A 21,699-nucleotide genomic window follows, 5' to 3' on the forward strand; every position below is an offset into this window, starting at 1 on the left:
ACATAAGTCATGGAAGACCTTGTCAATTCAGGTAGGGTATAACTCTAGGCTCTGTGTGGCTGGTCAGGGAATCAGTCACTGACTCGACTCTATGCAAACAGAATATGGAACGCAATCTCAAGCATCAAAGGAGAAAGTTCCAACTGTTCTGTGACTTTTAAAAATATTTTCTCAAAACATTAAAAGCATTTTATTGTAGGTTATAAATGTACAGGGACATTTTTAAAAATAGTGAAATTAATATTTAGTATACTGTAGTTTTGAACATCAGAAACATGAATCAATATCTCTTTATAAAAATCTTAATGGAATGTAGTTTGAATGATGCTGGCCCTCCTCTTCTCATTGTAGCACTTACAGTATGGAGTGAGCTGTACCTTGGCAAATCATCGTTCTTCTTTCTAAGTTTGAATCAGCTTCCAACTATTTATTCTTTGTGCTTTCGATGTCATGAAATACCTCTGAGAATTCCTTTAATGTGAGTTTTGTTTGTTTTGTTGCCAGTGTCACTTTCCTGGGATGTCTTTATCCTAAAATAAATAAACAATACATTTTCTTCATTTATGTTGTTCAGTCTGCCTTCCCTAAGTTTCTCTGGAATGTCTCAAACAGTGGCAATATTCCCTCTGATAGCTGTTTCCTCCATAACTCCATTTACACTCAATTTGAATTTCACTTTTAGAGTGTGTTAGTGTTCTCCAGAGAAACAGTACACACACACACACACACATTTATTTTATCACATATATGAAGAATTATTATATATATAAATATTTATATATGTATACATGAAGATTTATTTTATTATGGAAAGTGGCTTACACAATTACAGAGGCTGATAATTCCACCATCTGCATTCTGGAGAACCAAGAAGATTAGTGGAATAATTCAGACCAAAGTCCATGTCTAAAAACCAGAGAACCACAGTGCCAACGTGCAAGTGCAGGAGAAGATAAATGTCCTAGCTCAGAGAGTGTAAATTTGCCCTTCCTCCACCTTTTTGTTCTATCAGATGATGCCGGCCCACACTGGTGAGGGTGATCTGATCTTTACTCAGTCTGCTCATTTACATGCTAATGTCTTCTGCAAACACCCTCACAAATACACCAGAAATAGCATTTTACTAGCTGTCTGGACATCCCTTAGCTCAGCCAGGTTGATGCATAAAATTTACCAGCCTTCAGACTTCTCTATTTTTGTTTCTTTGCCATACCTTCATCTTTATGACCCTTCACTGTTGGCCAGTTTTTTCTTGGATTAGCCATTTTTGAAAATGTTATGTTATCACTGGAAGAAAAGGAAAAAGCACAACTACATGGTTTGCTGCCGGTGTGTCAACTGAAAAAAAGATGTGTGGTGACCAATCACCAATGTACATTAAAAGAAGTGACATAATTGGTCACCGATTATAGTGAGCCTCTGGTATACATGTAGCAATTTATGGGTTGAAGGTCTAGCAGTGCAGTTTCTCCTTTATGCAATTATTCACAGGTCGTATACCACAGCAGCTGATGTCAGAACTGTGTTGTTGGAGGCCTGGTGTCATTGAGCTAAACAGTGGTAACTGAAATCTGTGCAATATAGGAACTGTGCTGAGCAAGGATGGGCTGATTACTAATAGGACCACTTTCTTGCTTCTCTTTCTATTTTTAGTGCATCTAATTCATCTGACATTTAACTGATCCAGATTTTCTTCCACTCTGACTCATCTAATGACTAATACTCTACTCATCTAATCGCTCAAGGACCTCACAATATCTTACATGTAGTTTTCACCTAAACCTGGCTATAACCATTATAGTCATCTTCCTGGTCATAGTAGGCACCTATACTATAGTTATATCCTAAGATTTCATCTCTGTTGAGCTCCAGAGGGTAATATGTGCTCTTTGTTTTGTTTTTGTTTTTGTTTTTACTGGATTCAACTTTATTCAGTGAGTATGTTCAGTAATTTAATAGGTGTTCTTTAACCCTCCACAGGATTAGGGAATTGAGGCTGCCTTGTTACTGCTGTTCACAATAAACTTCCATAGGAAGTAATTTACAAGACTCTAGACCTTTGTCAACGCTGAACTTTCTGGGCATCTTGTCTGAGTGATGTATCTTCAGTGAAGTGAAGCCTAAGAGCTGTCCTTTCTGCTTCCTTGACCTTTTTCACAAGCTAGTTCTCCAAATATCCCCACATCTGGGAGACCGACTAGCTCCCAAGTTGGAAAACAGAGTTCTCAGACTTGTTGCTTTGAAGGTGACACCAACAGAGGCACCCTTACCTGATGTTCTATCTGCTAACTCCCAAATCAGAGTCTGGAAAGAGCAATCTTGCCTTGCTTACTTAGTCAAGGGTACCTCTCTGCTTGGTACTGCTATAGAGGGATATAAATGCCTCTTGTTCACCGTTGACTTCAGTAACTGGGAAACAGGACAATATCTTTACATTTTTCTTTGTATGTAACACAAAACTCCTGCAAAAGAATAAGAGTTAAACAGGCAGAGGCTGTTCAGCTTTTTTATTCTGAGCCCCCAAAGAAAAGCCTATAGTGTCAAGCTGGGCAGAAGTTTGACCCATAGTGTATAATGGAAGTAATGTCATGTGCCCTCCAAGGCTAGATGATAAGAACACCTCACACTTCTGCCTTTCCTACTTAGGACATTTTTTTCTTGTAACCCAGCTGCTATACATGCTATAAGGAGAACAGAATAACCCATGTGCAGTGGCTGTGCAGAGGCAATTTGGCCAGTAATCCATCTGAGGTCCCAGCCAATAATCAGCAACAACTACCAGGCGTATAAATGAAGATGCATGCAGATGATTCCTGCTCCAAGCTGCTGTCACACTTAATCTTTGAGTCTTCCAAGCAAATGTCTCAGATGTGGCCATAGCAGACATATAAGTCTGCCCTGTGTCCAAACTAAATTCCTGAACCATAAAATCTGGGAATACAAATGTCATTATTTTAATACAATCATATGCCACTGAGATTGGGGTGGTTTGTTATGGAGCAATTATAACTGGAACAAGAACACTTGACCTTGAAGACACTTGATATTATATGAGATCAGTAAAGTATCTTTTCTTATCTGCACTTTCTATCATAACCACAATGTATATGGATAATTTGTTTAGTCAATAAGGACATGGTGAATGACTGATTCCATGTAGATGGGAGAGGGAAGGGTATGCTGCATAGGTTTCATGTCCTTAGATGCTAGTGAGAAGAGGCTGTATCATATTAATTGTTCCCTTCTCTCACTCATAATAGCACTGGTAGCACATTATCTTTTCTTGTGACAGTGTTGCATTAAGCTTTTTTAGAAGTGGCCCCAAACTGTAACAGAATGCGTTGTGATAATTTCCTACCTTCATCAAGTACTGCCAAGATGTAGATGTCTTACATTTTGTAGACAAATGGTTAATCCTGGAGGGGCCTATTTGAATTCTTTTTGGTTTGTTAGTCTTTTTTTTTTTTTTTTTTTTTTTGAGACAGGGTCACACTCTGCTGCCCAGGCTGTAGTGCAGTGGTACAACCACAGCTCACTGATGCCTTGACCTTCTGGGCTCAAGTGATCCTTCCACCTCAGCCTCCTGGGTAGCTGGGACTACAGGCATGCATCACAAAGGTAGCTGGGTAGCTGGTTAATCTTTTGTAGTTTTTCATAGAGATGGGTTTCTCCATGTTGCCCAGGCTGGTCTTGAACTCTTGAGTTCAAGCTGTCTACCCACTTCAGCCTCCCAAAGTGAGCCACCTTTCATCTCCCCAGCTCGTCTTCTGACTCCACGCTTGAACTGATGTATTTAAAGATCAGGGACCTTTCTGACCAATGTCATATGAGCCATCCAGATGGTTCTGGCTCTCAGAGGGATCAGAAGCAAGAAAGGATCAATTCAATGACCAGGTCACCAAACAAGGCCAAAACATTGGTGTCAAGGAATAAGCCAATTGCAGACATAAGTACCTGCACCAGAAGTTACTTGTTTCACCTACTTGAATTCAACACATCATTGCCACTAGGCAATTATAAAATCTTAAGTTATCTTCAGCATGCGAGTGCACCTTACTCTTCCATCCTCAGGTGGGTGGGGGAAGCATTTGCCGTTTTCAGAGCAAATTCATCTGGGTTAGCAGGAAGCCCTAACAGAAAGTAAATTCTATAGTCAAGTCTCTCAACCATTAAATTTTAGGATTATATTCTGATGGTAATTCTTAGAGAAAAGAAAGAAGTGAAGTTTCACTTTAGAAGATACATTAGAGGACAAACTGTTACTTCCTGTCTTCTTATGATCTTTTTTTCATTAAATAAATTTATTTGTTAAAGTAATTTAACTCCAAATACAACCGTTGAATTTGCATTGAGTTATGGCTACAATTCATGTTTTAATTGAAATGTCAAGATTTAACAACTGACATTGTTACAAAACAATAAACTCTTGTTCAATTTTAAATGGTCAGTTGTATTAGAGCACAACAATTAACTGTGAACTATATCTCTGGGAAACCTCAAATCAATAATGATAAGTCTGTTTCCAAAACCCACTGCAGTCATTCTTGAAACTCTGATCAAGATTTAATAGATGCACAATGACATGTTAAATTTAAAAAAAAAAAAAACCCATAGTCCTTAAAGTTTGATTGGCTGAGGGACAATTAAAGCTTACCCAGTGCTAACAAAGACTACTGATAAGAACAAAAATGTAAAAAAAAAAAAATACACACAAACAAAAACCAGCAACAAACAAAGCACTTTCATATTCATACATACACTGACAACATTAACATTCATACTGGAAAACCCTTAAAAACAAATACCAGACAGCCTTAGGCAACATTTCTTTATACAGAAAGCAAATATCAGTAGTATTACCACCGAAAAGTGAGGGCAACTGTAGCAATTTGAGTCAAAAGTTCAGTCCTAATTCTACAAACCAAAGGAGAACATCATCAAAGCACCTTTCAATAGTTAAAGAAAAGATTTTATGTAATACTTTTGATCAGATGCTGGCTTGTTTTGTGAAAGTTGAACAAAATGAAAGGCATCAATTACCATCACTATCACAGTTTAAAAAACCCAAAAGGTGCAACAGCAAAAGAAAACAAATTTTAAAGATGCTGCCTTTGTATAAAAGTAAAAAATAAAAGAAAATCTTGTCACAAGAGCTAAAGAAAAAGTGGGTCTTTGGATCAAACCACAATTTTTTTTTCTTTTTTGAGACAGAGTTTCGCTCTTGTTTCCCAGGCTGGAGTGCAATGGTACGATCTTGGCTCACCGCAACCTCCGCCTCCTGGGTTCAGGCAATTCTCCTGCCTCAGCCTCCCGAGTAGCTGGGATTACAGGCATGCGCCACCATATTCAGCTAATTTTTTGTATCTTTAGTAGAGACGGGGTTTCACCATGTTGACCAGGATGGTCTCGATCTCCTGACCTCGCGATCCACCCGCCTCAGCCTCCCAAAGTGCTGGGATTACAGGCTTGAGCCACCACGTCCGGCCAAACCATAATATTTTTAAGGCATGTTAGAAAAACTTTCACTTATCTAAGTTGCTAGTCTGATCAGGGCATAAAATAGTGACCCAAGTCAGCTTTCTTCTGTAGCCACTAAGGTTTCTTCTGTAGCCAACAGATGTAATCTTCCTGTTCTAAAGCATTTTATTACTATAATATCTCAACAAACACATTCATTTGCCAGCTGAGTTATATTCACACCAGATGAATACAAATTTCCAGTTTCAGGATGTCCTTGATGCCTTGGTCACTAAATATGCAGGGCTGCAGGGACACTGATCAGGCAGCCAGATGGGTTATTATTCACGTCTTTACAGTAAAAGCCAACCTTGTCATATGGCACACGTTTTTAACTAGTAATACAACTCAGAATTGTAGATCATCTTTTCCACTTGACATTCTCCCATACCTTTCATATTATTTAACCTATTTTCATGTCATAGCAAACCATCATGTCAAACTATGGGATCTTTATAGGTATTTTTATTTTGCAATCTTACTTTCAAAAATTTCTATTAATTATAGAATTCTAAAGAAAGAATCATTCTGAGAAGTGAGAGGATTCAGAACTCAACCAACTCAGAAATACTTTTATTTCAGTAGAGAAACTGTATCTCTTGAATCTCCAATTTCTCTGCGTTTGAATCAAACCAACTTTTACACAGTGAAATTTGTTTCAATAAAATTGGTTAAAATTTTTTGTCCTATAAACAAGGTGTTTCATAATTGAGGATTATAAAAAATTATACTGAAGAATGTAAACATTCAAAATTCAAAGATTTTTGACAACTCTGGCCAGCTTTCATTCACATGTGCCTTCAGCTTTCTCATGATGAAAAATACTATCAACCTTTTTTCCTTCATCCTTTAAGCTTAATGCCAGTTATTAAACACTTGGGGGGCTACCAATGATTTCAAAATAGTATAAAAGACACTTTAATAATTTAAAAGAAAAAAAGCTTTTGATACACTATATTCTGCAGTATAGATTCTTAGTATAGGCAATTATCTCTGACTTGTGCCAAATTCTTAGGAACAATAAACACACATGCACACACACACACTCTCCTCTCAGTTACACACATAAGACCAGAGGTTATTTGCACAAGACTGTGAAACCAACAAAATGTGGGGTGGCATATAGATCGCAGGCTCAGTGATACTGCAGTTCTGAAGGCCAAGTTCTTCTCCCAAGGCCCAGCTCAAGATAATCTTTTCAGCATTTATAACTGAAGTTAGCTGAAGACCTTTCTATACTTGATTGTAAAACTTATGAATAGGTTTTTCCTGTGCCATTAGTCATGCAAATGATAAATACTTCACGGCTGTAAAAACCAAATATGTCAGAGTTTGAGCACATTTTCAAAACAAAATATTCACTCCAGCTTTATTTGATACTTCAGTAATCCGGGCTAAATTGTTCTAAGAAAACCTTTATATAATTCTCCAGGAAAAATTAAAGATAAAAGGCTTTTGTCCTTTACCTTCCACTCTATAATTTATGTTCTATTTTTAAGCTCCAATTATTTCACATGGTTATTCCATTTTTAAAATGCCTGCAATAAAGCTCTGCCACAGCAAACTTGATTTGGAAAGCAGGTTAGCTACTGGTCACACTACAACCATAGCCCTTAGAGGCGAGAAGGAATTTGCTGCTTTAACGAACTTAAAAATGCCAGATATTCGTATTGTCCTGTGAGGTTTCTGCAAACGGGAACATGTGGATGCAACATGGCTTCATTTTCCTTACATGATGGTACTAGTGTATCTATTAGAATGCTTCTTGTTAGTAAGGCTGGGCACTCTCTTCCCATCACAGTTGCTTCCCTCTTATTCAGTAAAGTTATAAAGACCACCCCTGTTTAGTTAAAAGGGGTGGGTCTGGAGTTTAATTCTGATCAAAACCTTGTGAAAGCCTCCATTTTCTGTGGCAAAGCAGGTGATTTAACAAATTCTAAAGCTAGACTGTATTTTTATATAACCTGTTCTGACTTTTGCTCTATCAAGGATTGAAGCATGAGTTAGTTCCATGTCACAAATTAGAATAACAGCTACAATTAAGCATCAATTTTGAAAAACAGAAATGTATTAGCTGAGCAAAGAATCTCTCCCTGTAATGCTGTTGGCAAGTCAACTGTTCTTATCTTACTTGATACATTGTTTAGAAGCTCTATCCCATTTCCTGAAATTCAGTACTCTTGTGGGAAAATATTTCTCCTTTACTTATTTTTTTAAAGAAGACAAAATATTTTAATTGTAAGTGGTCATAGGAATCTTCTGGTTTCTCCCTTATGGTTATTTTTAATGTATACAATAGTTGCTTCTGTCAACTCAGCGACAATGCCATCATAGCTTTCAAATGAGATCACCCTGTAGATCGATGGACTATGCCTTAAAGTTGCAGATGCAGAAAGGAGACTGAGGACAAATAGTGAAAACTGTAGTAACTGAACCCAAATGTTACTCAGAGATATCAACTGACAATCACTGCTCAATTCTGAATAAGGGCTGCAGTTCTCTGTAGATTAACACCACGCACCCTGTGTGTCCTGCAGAGGAGTAGGTGAGTTTTCTATCACCTACAACACTGGACTAATCCCATCCAGGACAGCCATATTTGGATGCTACTGCATGTTACATGCCGAACAGCATGGGTCATCTTTGTCAGGCTGAGCAGCATAGTTCATCTGCCTCACAATTTCTGCTAAGAGTTGGTCCACCACTGTTTTACTCTTAGCAGAAGTCTCCATAAAGGGGCAGCCCCATTCTTCAGCAAGAGCTCTGCCTTCATTGGACGATACTTCTCTCTCACTTTCCAGGTCCACTTTGTTCCCAACCAAGATGACTGGCACTTTCTCATACCGCCTCACGCGGATGATCTGGTCCCGCATGGGCTTGATGTCCTGGAAGCTCTGCTGGTTGACCAGGCTGTAGATGAGGATGAAGCCCTGGCCGTTCCTGATGTACAGGTCCCGCATGGACGCGAACTGCTCGGTGCCCGCCGTGTCCAGGATCTCCAGCACCGACGGCGACGAGTCCACCTCGATCTCCTTGTGGTAGAAGTCCTCAACGGTGGGGTCGTATTTCTCGATGAAGGTGCCAGTCACGAACTGCACGGTCAGGGTGGATTTGCCTACCCCGCCCGAGCCCAGCACCACCACTTTGTCCTCGCTCATCGTCCCTCTGCTGCCGCTGCCGCCGCCCGCGACATAGACCTACGCCGGCCACGCTGCGCCCCCAGTCCCGGCCCCGGCGGCCCCCTGGGAGGTGGCGGTGGCGGCGGCGGCGGCGGCAGCTGAGGGAGCAGAGGCCCTAGGCATGGGCAGAGCCAGGCGACGATGCGGCCTCGTGGGTGCCAGCTGGGACTGAGGGCGAGCTAGAAGCGGGAGCGGGAGCCGCTGGAGCCGGCCGAGCCACGGGCCGCAGTCCTGTCTTCTTATAATCTTAAAAGAGATAGTCTCTAAAAATCTTTTTACAAAGTTGTCTTGACTATCTTGGCATGAAATAGCTGGAGATTAAAGGGAGAAATGTCAAGGCCCTGGGAGGAATAAGAAAAAAAAAGAAAGAAACTAACCAGAATTAGATCTTTGTTACATGAGGAGCCAAAACCAGAAAGCTTTATACAAGGTTTTGTGTCTCAGCAGGAAGTATTGCCCTTATACCATAGAAGGCCATTGCAATCACTTGGTATCAGTAACAAGTGCATTATGGCCAGAACACCTAGGACCTGTTCTTCTAGACTTTAGATGTGAGTTCTTCTCACAAATCTCAAATGCATGTTCATTCTGAACACTGGCTGGTTTTTTGACCCTTTTGCTGAACTGAAAGGGTTATGTAGCTATAGTAAGACTGGAACTAGTTCCTGAAACATCCCTCAGTGTCAGGGGAAGCAGCAATGGAGGAAGGGTTTACAGTGTGCCTACATAAACTGCTTATAAGTAATGTATAAAGAAATCAGGAACAAACGGAGGCCTCTGGGGAAGAAGGCCTCTCTATTGCCAGCATGTTCCCAGGAACAGAGTGACCTAAGCTCTGATATTCTAAACGTAGTGCCCAAGGACATAACACTCCCTTGAAGCGCTGGAGTGTAATCAGACATGTAAGCTCCTTGCTAGGCCTGCTCCCACCGGCTGCACTGTCTATTGATAAGTATACACTTTTAGCTCTTGAGAAACTACATACACCACCACTGCTATCAATTTTATGTCTGATGCACAGCCTCCCTTCATCAATTCACCCTACCACCTGTACTATAGATAAAAGTGATTGTGTTCAATAAATATTGTGGAACCCAGAGCTCGGGGCCTTCACTGCCTCCATTACAAGTGATGGTCCCTGGTCCCACTTTCATTCTTAATTTTTTTTTCTCATTCCTTTGTCACCACCAAACTCGGGATACCCATGGGTGGGGTGTAGGGGCTGGATCCCTATACCTCAGAGTGGCCAAAATATTTTATTTATGATCATAAAGCAATTACAATTCACATTGCTTTCTGCAATAGAGCTTTCTTTTTGTTACACATGTGCCATGGTGGTTTGCTGCTCCCATCAACCCATCATCTACATTAGGTATTTCTAATGCTATTCCTTCCCTAGCCCCCAGCCCCCAATAGGCCCTGGTCTGTGATGTTCCCCTCCTTCTGTTCATGTGTGTTCTCATTGTTCAACTCCCACTTATGAGTGAGAACATGTGATCTATGTTTTTCTGTTCCTGTGTTAGTTTGCTCAGAACTATGGTTTCCAACTTCATCCATATCCTTGCAAACGACATGAACTCATCCTTTTTGATGGCTGTATAGTATTCCATGGTGTGTATGTGCCATGTTTTCTTTATCCAGTCTATCATTTATGGGCATTTGGGTTGGTTCCAAGTCTTTGCTATCGTGAATAAACATACATGTGCATGTGTCTTTGTAGTAGAATGATTATAATCCTTTGGGTATATACCCAGTAATGGGATTGCTGGGTCAAATTGTATTTCTGGTTCTAGATCCTTGAGGAATCACCACACTGTCTCCCACCAACAGGGTAAAAGCATTCCTATTTCTCCATACCCTCTTCAGCAACTGTTGTTTTCTGAATTTTTAATGATTGCCATTCTAACTGGCATGAGATGGTATCTCATTGTGGTTTTGATTTTTTTTTAAATTCTACATTAAACATCTTAAGAATGAATTACTAAAAGATTTCTGTTGGTAAGAGAAAAAGCATGATTACTTTCACTGAGAATATTCAGTACGATTTTGGTTTTATTCTCAGTGCAATATGACAAGAAAAATAAGATATACATATTAGAATTATACATCAATGATACAGCCACTATGTCATTTTCAGAAAATTAAAAATGAATAAAAACAATGAGTTAAAAGGACAGATAAAAGATAAAATGAAACTCAAAAGAATTCTCATGGGATAGCATTAGGAGAAATACCTAATGTAGATGACAGGCTGATGGGTGCAGCAAACCACCATGGCACATGTGTACCTATGCAACAAAAAGAAAGCTCTATTACAGAAAGCAATGTGAATTGTAATTGCTTTATGATCATAAAGACATTAATCAAATTAAATTTGTAAAAGCAAAAAGCTTCTATTAACTTCAGTGCTTGACTTCAGAGTTCTTCTAGAAGAAAAATGTGTATGAATGCCTTATATTAGATAAGAATGCAAAGAGATTTTCTCTACTATGTATCAAAAAATGTAAAGCTAATCAAAAGAAAAGTTAAAGGCCAACTATACTATAAATATTGATTAAAATAATTACAAAGAACTTCTGCAGTGGAAAAGTAGCCAAAGCATTTGAACAGACAAGTCACAAAAAAAAAGAAAGAAAAGTAGGCTCTTCAAATGAAAAGCTGCTCTCCTTTCTTACCACGACCAGAATGTGAAAAAGAAAATTAGGGTTTAATCGGTTGGGTCCTTTGTTTTGTTTTTCTTTTACATATAAGAGGCTTAGCAACTTCACCCCAGTATCTTTAAGATAGAAATATCACTTATATCAGTGGTAACATAATTTTTGAGCAATAAACTTGGGCTGTATCTACAGTTTAAAGTGTACTTAGTTTTTTCATTTGTTTGTTTGAGATGCAGTTTTGCTCTTGTTGCCCAGGCTGGAGTGCAATGGCACAATCTCGGCTCACTGCAACCTCTGCCTCCTGGATTCAAGCGATTTTCCTGCCTCAGCCTCCCCAGTAGCATGCCCAGCTAACTTTTGTATTTTTAGTAGAGATGGGGTTTTGCCATATTGGCTAGTCTGGTCTCGAACTCCTGACCTTGTGATTCACCTGCCTTGGCCTCTCAAAGTGATGGGATTACAGGCATGAGCCATGGTGCCTGGCCAAAAGTGTTCTTCGTTTTTGACCTAGCAATTCCACCTGTAGATTTTTTTTTTCTACAAAATAGACATATAAAAAGATAAAAGATATAAGGTACAATGTTCACTGCTATACGGTATGCAATAGCAAAAATTGGAAACTAACTCATATGGTACAATTTATTTCCATTATGAGTGGTAGAAAAACCATCGTGGCTCTTGTTGAAGCCCGGATAGGCAGTCTAAGGTAAATGTAACACTTGATTATATCAGGTCCTGGATTCCTTCTGTCTTGTGGCCACCGTATGAGCCACAACCCCAAAGTGGAAGATGGCGGCATGTGTTTATAGGCAGCAATGAGGAAGGGAGATACGAAAGCAAAGTGCATCTCTTTAGGAAAGATCTCGGAATCTGCCATGCCATATTTCTACCTACAGCCTGTTATTGAGAACTGAGGAAGGTGGGTGCACCTGTGTTGGTCATCTTTTTTTTCGGGCAGCCATCTGCCTAGCTTAAAATGTGGAGGATCTATTACCACAGAAGAAAGGGAGAATGAATTGTAGCAAACAACTAGTGGTTTCTGCCACGTGACTAAATGACCAACTGGGAAACATCACAAGACATCATACAGTTAAATTCTATGCAGTTGTTACAGACTCAGGCAACTCTGCGTGAACTGGCACGTGAACTTCCTGCAAAACAGGGTGTTCATTAAAGTTTATTAAAAGTGTGCAAAAAGCCTGCATATGTCCACCAAAAGACATGTAAAAATGTTTATTCCTCCATTATTTATAATATCTCAAATTTTGAAATGCCACAATTGTTCACCAGAGGTACAATGGTTAAGTAAAGTGTAGTGTATTTATCTAGTAAAATGCCATAAGTTATGGGAATGAACAAAGTTTTGCCACATACAATAATATGGATGACTTCTAATGTACGGCAAAAGAAGACAGGCACAGAACATGTAATCTACAATTTCACATTGGGGGAAGCAGCAAAGGAGAAAGGACTTACAGAGTGCCTACATAAATTGGTTACAAATAGCATATAAACAAGGAACAATAAATTGCGGCAAGCCTCTGGGGAAGCAAACTTCTCCATGCCTCATATTCTGGTGCAGGGTGACCCAGGCTCTGTTACCATAAACATTGCGCTCAAGGACGTAAAATCCCTTCATAGCACTAAGATGTAACCAGACTTGTAGGCTCCTTGCAAGGCCCTCATTCCACCAGCTGTATATACCGATAACAGGCTAAAGATAACCGCCATGTTCGTTCTTATTTTGTGAAACTCCCAAACCACCACTGTTATCAGTCTTCAGAATGACACACCAGTTCCGGCTCACTGATTCACTCCACCATCACGTCACCCTCTCCCCACCCATCACTCCACCCCTACCCCGTAGATCAAAGTGATTGTAAACAATAAATAGTGTGAGAGATCAGAGTCCAGGGCCTTCACTGCCTCCAGTAAAAAGTGATGGTCTCCTCGTCCCACTTTCATTCTTCTTTAAAATTTGTCCAAAGAAACAAAAGAATCAACTCACTTTCACTCTTACTCTGTCTTTTTCTCATTCCTTTGTCGCCACTGAACTCGGGGTACCCACGGGTGGGGTGTGGGGCTGGTTCCCTACAACCTACATAAACTCCAAAAACAAGTAAAATTAAGCTACAGTGCTAGAAAGTAGAATAAAGTCAAAGAATGCTTGTGGCAGGAAAGGAAAATAGAATGAAGGAGACTTCCAAAGGTCTGCTAATGTTCTATTTCTCAAACTGAGTGCTGGGTTTTTGGGCATATTCACTTTGTAAAAATTCATCACGTTACACACTTGTGGTCTGTGCAATTTGTTGTATGGATGTTACACTTCAGTAAGATCGCAGAAGCCTCCCTCATCTAGCTGAGGGACTGACAGTCATTCTCAAAATGGAAGGTGGGCTCTCATGACTGGACAGAGATCCTCACTGCAAGCTGCTACACAGGGAGCAGGTGAGTGGCTTCTGGTCACCAAGGGCAGCTGTGTCACCTAGACATAAAGGCAGAACCCAGGTGAGAGCATCAGCAGGACAATGCTGTCTTACTTCCTGAGGTTCTGTGCTTGCAATCACAGAAATTGATGGGGACACTTCCAGCTTCAGCGCTGGTGTTTCTTGCTTACTAGCTGAGCTCGTCTAGGAGATCAAAGAAAGAAACCATGGAGTGAAGACATATTTCACAGGACTCGGACTCTACTTACAAGCTCTTTACTTAAAAAGTGCACTCGGTCTGGCCTGGAAATTACTGTGGTTCTTACTCCTGGATCCTGTCATACCTTGTGTCTCTACACTGACCCCCACTCCACTCCCAGCTGGCCACCTGCCCGAGCACCACTGCCCTTGGCATCCTAGGCTTAAGTGGTGACTGCATGGGCAAGTGGGGTCTGACAAGTCACAGTGACCACCAACCTCGGGAGGTCACCTGGCCTCACCTGTGATGCACAACCCTGACCACACACACTCTGGCATGTGAGTTTCTCAACAAAGGAACAAAGCTGAGATGAGGCAATTTCACCACATAACTGGCTCATGTGGCATCCTTTAAGTGCACCAGCATTATTAACACTGGAAGTTCTTTTGAAGATTTTGAAAGTTTTAATTGTCATGAGATTTTTTCCAAACTAAGTTCAGGATATGGATTTTTAAATTGTATCTAATTTAAGTGACATTTCAATTCAACTCTAAATCTAGGGATAGATTTGGGGATTTCAGGTAATTAGCACCTTTTTTCTTTTGTTTTGTTTTGTTCGAGACAGAGTCTTGCTCTGTTGCCCAGGCTGGAATGCAATGGCCCGATCTCGGCTCACTGCAACCTCCACCTCCCAGGTTCAAGAGATTCTTTTGCCTCAGCCTCCCAAGTAGCTGGGACTATAGGCGCCCACCACCATGCCCGGCTAATTTTTGTATTTTTAGTAGAGACAAGGTTTCACTTTTTTGCCCAGGCTGGCCTCAAACTCCGGACCTCAGATGATCCAACCCACTTGACCTCCCAGAGTGCTGGGATTATAGGGGTGAGTCACTGGGCTGGCCTAATTAGCATCTTATAACTGAATAAAAACATCCTATTTAAAAGGCCAAATATATTACTTCATTTGAAAATTAAAATACAGGGTTGGGCGCAGTGGCTCACACCTTTAATCCTGGCACTTTGGGAGGCCGAGGCAAATGGATCACCTGAGGTCAGGAGTTCTCATGGGATCTGGTTGTTTAAAGGCATGTAGCATCTCCCCGCTCTCTCTTCCTCCTGCTCTGGCCACATAGATGTTCCTGCTTCCCCTTCCACCGTGGTTGTAGGTTTCCTGAGGTCTACCCAGAAACAGAAGCCTGTACAGCCTGCAGAACTGTGAGCCAAGTAAACCTCTTTTCTTTATAAATTACACAGTCTCATGTAGTTCTTTTTTTATTTTTATTTCTTGAAATGGAGTCTCACTCTGTTGCCCAGGCTGGAGTGCAGTGGCATGATCTCAGCTTGCTGCAACCTCCATCTCCTGGGTTCAATCAATTCTGCCTCAACCTCCTGTGTAGCTGGGATTACAGGCATGTGCCACCACACCCAGCTATTTTTTGTATTTTCAGTAGTGACAGGGTTTCATCATGGCTAGGCTGGTCGCAAACTCCTTACCTCAGGTGATCTACCCGCCTCGACCTCCCAAAGTTCTGGGATTACAGGTGTGAGCCACAACACCCAGCTCTAATATTATTAGTGTATTAGTGGAGTAACAGACTTGGCTTTCAAAATGAAAGCAATCATGAGGGCAGGGTCCTGCCCCGCCTCTCCACAACCCTGTCTTGTCTGGAACTGCCTTGGGTAATGCTCAGCCAGGACCAGCACATTACACAAGGCGATGTCTACACTCTTGCCTCAGCAAGATGAGCTTTCTGTCTTGGGTTAAGAATAAAGACTCTAACCCAGCAATGCCTCAAGGGCCTCAGGCACACTTTCTGTTTGCTTGAAGTCGGTGATGTGCTCACAGAGTCTGCACTCCTTTGAGGCCTCAGCAACAGCATCCTTGAGCTGAGCTTCAAGCTGCAAAAGGAAGATGCGCTTTTCATTAACACAAAGCAAGCATGGCCTCACGAGTAGATCTTCCCCAAAGAACTCGTAAGAGAACAAGACCTTGAAGGACCTTTGTATTTTTTCACCCTTTGTCAAATCTTATCACAAATTAATGTTTCAGAAATATACCTCAGGGCTCCGCCTGCCTTGGCCTCCCAAAGTGCTGGGATTACAGGCATGAGCCACCATACCTGGCTAAACAGCTTCCTCTTTCTCAGCTTCTTGGATCTTCAGTTCTCCTGCCACATCGTGTTGACTTTCTACATGGCTGCCTCCATCTCCTCCTCTTTGTCCCACACCTGCTTCTGGGAGCAGAGTTCTGCCATGCTCATTGAGCTCCAAGAAGTCCCACAGGGCCAGCTTTTGCTGCCGATGGGCATCTTTGAGTTCTTTGGCCTGGGATTTCAACAGCTCTGAAGCTTCAAGCAAGTGCTGAAAAAAAGTATAGATGTTTTAGGTTTGCTTAAGAAAGGCTTCGAAGGCTGGAGTTTTAGTGTTACGTGATATTAAAGAGCTAAAAGTGACAGCCAAGGCTGGTTACAGATTAGAGCCACAGATAGAGAAATCCCTGCTTAGGCAAAGCCCTGTGCTCACCTCAACCCAGCCAAACATGCAATGGAAAGACCACCTGGGTTCAGGTGCTGAGCAGCAACTCCATACCAAGAAAGACCCACAACTGCATGGAGTAGCTTACAGCAGGACATCTGGCTCTGCAATATCAACCTCTGCCCGGTGTCATCTACACAATTGCAAAGGTGAATAAAGCATTTGGGCATTCAATCTAGTCACTTAAACGTAAGCAGAAACAGAAAAATACATATACACAAAGTGCTGAAGATTTAAATCAGGCCAGGCACCACGGCCTGTGATCCCAGCACTTTGGGAGTTTGAGGTGGGAGGATCACTTGAGCCCAGGAGTTCAAGACCAGCACCCGGGAAAAAAAGTGAGACCTCATCTCTTAAAAAATAAAAATAGAAAAGAAAATTAGGAGAATTCTTTAAAGTCTTCCTGGATGAAGGGCCACAAGTGGGACTTACCATTAGCGCATCTGCACTGACAACCTAACATTACCACTCACTGCACTGATGACCCTAACCTCTCTGCAGCCGATGTGGACCATGAGTTCAGCTGCACTGACAACCCAGTCTTACCACACACTGCACTGATGACCCTGACCTCCCTGCAGCCGATGTGGACCATGAATTCAGCTGTACTGACAACCCAACGTTACCACTTGCTGCACGCATGACCCTGACCTCCCTGCAGCTGATCTGGTCAATGATCTGGCTTTTTGGTCACTATCACACGTGCCAGTCTAAGATGGGAAGTGATGAGACCTGGAGTGAGCTGGCAGGGCAGCTCCCACATGGGGAGGAAAGGCCTCCCCAGGCCTCTCTGGGCCTGGCTAAGAGTTACTGTAACTGTGTCAAGCAAGGATATGCCACACAACCCACGCTGCACTGCCAGACAAGTGATGCAGGTGGATGACACCACAGATGATCTTAAGAAACAATTTGGGTTTAAAATCTGGCATATTTTAGAGGACAGATGACAAACTACAGATCCAAGGAGTTAAGGGTATAAATGAATGTATTTTAGAAAACTGAGCATATGCAGTGAGCCGAGATCACACCACTGTACTCTAGCCTGGTGACAGAGTGAGATTCTGTCCCACAAAAAACACACACAGACACACACAAAAACAAAACAAAACAAAACACCCAGAACCTAATTGTGTTATTACTATACTGGCATTTGAACATAAAGTTCACATATCTTCCTAAAAACCAAATCTATAAAGGAGTTATAGGGAAATCAGCCACATTTTAACAAATGGCCTCTTTTGTAGTTCCCTGTCATCACTAAGATGCCTAAGGGCAGGGGCATGGCGGAGAGAGAAAGGGAAGGTCACAGGAGTCAGGTGCACTGACTATCAGCTGTGTCACTGCTGATAACACAGTGCCCTCTGGACATCATTTCTCACTCAGAATGGGAGGGGGTGGAGGAGTTTCTGCTTACTCTGTGGGGTTAAACTGGAGAGGCAGATAATGACAGTGAAGTGGAAGCCTGCTGCAGGCAGGGCGCTGAAAGGCACCCATGACTGGGAGCCAAGCTCAGCCAGCTGATCCAGTTTGTGCAGCAACTGGGCACAGCAGAGGCCCTAGAACCAGGCTTGGCCCTGGTGTCCTGCATGCAGCAGGGACAGTCCATGAGCAGGAGTCCCAAGGAGGTCTTTAAACATGTGTATGAACTCAACCTTACAAAACTCTGCAAAGTCTTGTAAGCCTTTCTCACACAGAACCCAGGCGCCTACTTCCTTGTGCAGGTCTTCCTCCTGCTGCACCATGAGGGGGTTCTTCTTTGGCCCCCCGCAGCTGCTGCAAGAAATCTTGGCGAAGCTCCACCTTGTCCTCAAGTTGTCACTCAAGTCTGTCTGAATCTGAGCAAAAGAGGAAATAATTTGTGTTCCTTTCTGTGTAGTGACTATACGTAAACTTTGCTAGCTGACTTACTGAGAGGATTTAATAATTCACAACACTCTTTTTTTAGTCCTGTATACTAAATAAAATACACAAGGTAACAATACTTAGGGGCCAGAAACACTGCTTACCACAAGTCAGTTATGGAATCATAACTTACAGTAAAAATGGGCATGTCCAAGGCTCGATTTTTATTTTTCTTTTGTCATTTAGAGTAGAATAAATATTTTGTTGCTAATTTTCCACACTCTCTGCCAGGAATATGGTTTGCTTTTATAATCAGAAAAGTAAGTATTGCAGTCATGTGGCATATGATGATGTTTCAGTCAACAACAGACAGCATATATACAACAGTGGTCCCATAAGGCTATAGTACTGTATTTTTCCTGTAGCCTTTCTGTGTTTAGATACACAAATCCTTGCCGTACAGGTCCGTAGCTGAGGGACAATATGCTGTACCATGTGGTCTAGGTGCTCAGTAGGCTACACTACCTTAGTTGGTCTAAGTACACTCTATGATGGTCTCACATCAATGAAATCGCCTGATGATGCATTTTTGAGACCGTATCCCAGCCACTGAGGGATGCATGACTGTACTGAGGAGCACCGTGTGATGCAGGCTACAGCTGAGTTCTGTGCATGATGTGGTTGGAGCCCTGAGGAAGGGGAGGGCTATGGACTGAATGGTGTCCCCCGCTGCCAATATTAGACACTGAAGCTCTAATCCTCAATGTGACTGTATCTGGGGACAAGGCCTAGAAGGAGATGATGAAGATTTAGTGAGGTCATAAGGGTGGACCTTGATCCAATAGGATTAGTGTTCATAAGAGACCAGATTAGTGTTCATAAGAGACCAGAGATTGGCTGGGCGTGGTGACTCACACCTGAAATCCCAGCACTTTGGGAGGCTGAGGCGGGCGGATCACGAGGTCAAGAGATGAAGACCATCCTGGCTAACATGGTGAAACTGCGTCTCTACTAAAAATACAAAAATTAGTCAGGCGTGGTGGTGTGCACCTGTAGTCCCAGCTACTTGGGAGGCTGAGGTGGGAGAATTTCTTGAACCCGGGTGGCGGAGGTTGCAGTGAGCTGAGATTGCGCCACTGCACTCCAGCTTGGCACCTGGCAACAAAGCAAGACTCTGTCTCAAAAAAAAAAAAAAAAAAAAAAAAGAGAGAGACCAGAGATATTGGATGCTACCTCCTCCTACCCCGTTGGAGGACATGGTGAGAAGGTGACTGCAAGCCAGTAAGAGAGGCCTCTGGGATTTTAGCCTCCAGAACTGTGAGAAAATAACACCTTATTGTTTAAGCCACTCAGTAGAAGGTATTTTTTTGTATCATGCCCAAAGCTGACGAACACAGAAGGATTCACCCTCCTGGGGACAGAGGCAGGGAGCCAGTGGCCTCCTCTGATTTCCTGGCTGTCTGCAGAACTCCCTCTCCGCCCCTTCTCCTTTTGCCAAAGCATCCTTCTAAGGGCAGATCTGATCGCACTGTTCAGAAGCCCCCAAAGCCCACAGAAAAGTCTCAACTCCTGACCTTATAAGTGCCATCCCACTGGGGGACCTCCCTCTCTCTTTTCTGTTCTTCTCTCAGGAGGGAAAGTTAAGGACCTACTTAACCACTCTCTAGGGAGACGCCATTCAGGTGGCATCTCCAGATAGGGTGCTGCATTCTGGTGTTGAGCTGGGGGTAAGCCAGCATGTTTCCTCCGGTGCTTTTCCCAGAACTGAATACACACTAACATGATCTTTAGGAAAGGAAGAATCAAACTGGGAAGACTCACACGCCTGTAGTCCCGGCCTACAAGGAAGGCTGAGGCAGGGGATCATTTGAACTCAGAAGTTTGAGTCTAGCCTGATCAAAATGGTGAGAACCAGTGTCAAAAAAATAAATAAATAAAGAGAAAAAATCAGGTGACTATTCTCAACTCTTCCAAAATGGGTATTGGGTCCCCACTCTGCTCTTTCCGGGACAGGGGTGTGCTTTCCCCTTTCCTGGTGGCCATAAACCCACTCCCTCTCACTAAAGAAATGAGAAAAGAAAAAGTGTTCACAGCACCTTGAGTTATGAGAGGTGTGCAGAATCTATCAGGCCCAGAGGTCAGGAATATGGGACTTCAGTCACCTACCTCATACCCATGTCCCGGGCGACTGTTTAAAGGCATTTTGTTCCTGACTACCTTAACCCGTCATCTTCCTATTCCTGGAATCTGTGATACAAAAGACAATGCAGAGCCAATAAATAGCTTTTTCTTTTCTTTTTTTTTTTTTTTGAGACAGAGTCTCTCTCACTCTGTTGCCCTGGCTGGAGTGCAATGGTGTGATCTCAGCTCACTGCAACCTCTGCCTCCCAAGCTTAAGTGATTCTCCTACCTTAGCCTCCCGAGTAGCTGGGACTACAGGCACCAACCACCATGCCTGGCTAATTTTTGTGCTTTTAGTAGGGACAGGGTTTCACCATCTTGGCCAGGCTGGTCTCAAACTCCTGATCTTGTGATCTGCACCCCTTGGCCTCCTAGAGTGTTGGGATTACAGGTGCCACCACACTTGGCCCAATAAATAGCTTATGTGATTTTAATATAAATTCCTCAGGCCAGGCCAGCTGAGGTGGGAGTTCAAGATCAATTGGGCCACATAGCAAGACTCCCCCTCTGTTTTCAAAATTCTTAGTAAACAACTTAGGAACCGCCCCTTCTTTTCCTTTAAAAGCCCACTTGTAACTGCTGCTAATCAGAGTGTATATTAAGACAACTTGCATCTCCAGGATTGCATGTCTCAAACTTGGCCCAAATAAACTATACTTTTTGTTTTTCCAAGACAGAATTTGGCTCTGTAGCCTAGGCTGGAATGCAGTGGCTCGATCTCAGCTCACTTAACCACCGCCTCCTGGGTTCAAGGGATTCTTCTGTCTCAACCTCCTAAGTAGCTGGGATTACAGGCATGCACCACCATGCCTTGCTATTTTTTATTTCATTTTATTTTTTGTAGAAACGGGCATGGTGGGTCTCACCACATTACCCAGGCTGGTCTCCAAGTCCAGACCTCAAGCCATCCTCCTGCTGGGGCCTCCCAAAGCACTAAAATTACAGGTTTGAGCTGCTGTACCTGGCCCAACCTCTCCACTTACATTAATTTTGCCTCCCTTTTTCCTTTTCTTCTTTCTTTTTTGAGATGGAGTCTGGGTCTGTTGCCCAAGATGGAGTGTGCAGTGGTGTGATCTCGGATCACAGCAACCTCTGCCTCCTGGGTTCAAGCGATTTTCCTACCTCAGCCTCCCGTGTAGCTGGGATTATAGGTGCCTACCACCATG

The 21,699-nt window shown here is 42.4% G+C and overlaps 1 pseudogene; it reads right to left on the reverse strand.

Annotated features, from left to right (window-relative positions):
- Positions 1–6,082: 6,082 nt before the first annotated feature.
- On the reverse strand, positions 6,083–8,937 carry LOC118154652 (ras-related protein Rap-2a pseudogene; annotated as a pseudogene).
- Positions 8,938–21,699: the final 12,762 nt, after the last annotated feature.

The sequence above is a fragment of the Callithrix jacchus genome, chromosome 6, assembly GCF_049354715.1.
Source record: "Callithrix jacchus isolate 240 chromosome 6, calJac240_pri, whole genome shotgun sequence".
Classification (NCBI taxonomy): domain Eukaryota; kingdom Metazoa; phylum Chordata; class Mammalia; order Primates; family Cebidae; genus Callithrix; species Callithrix jacchus.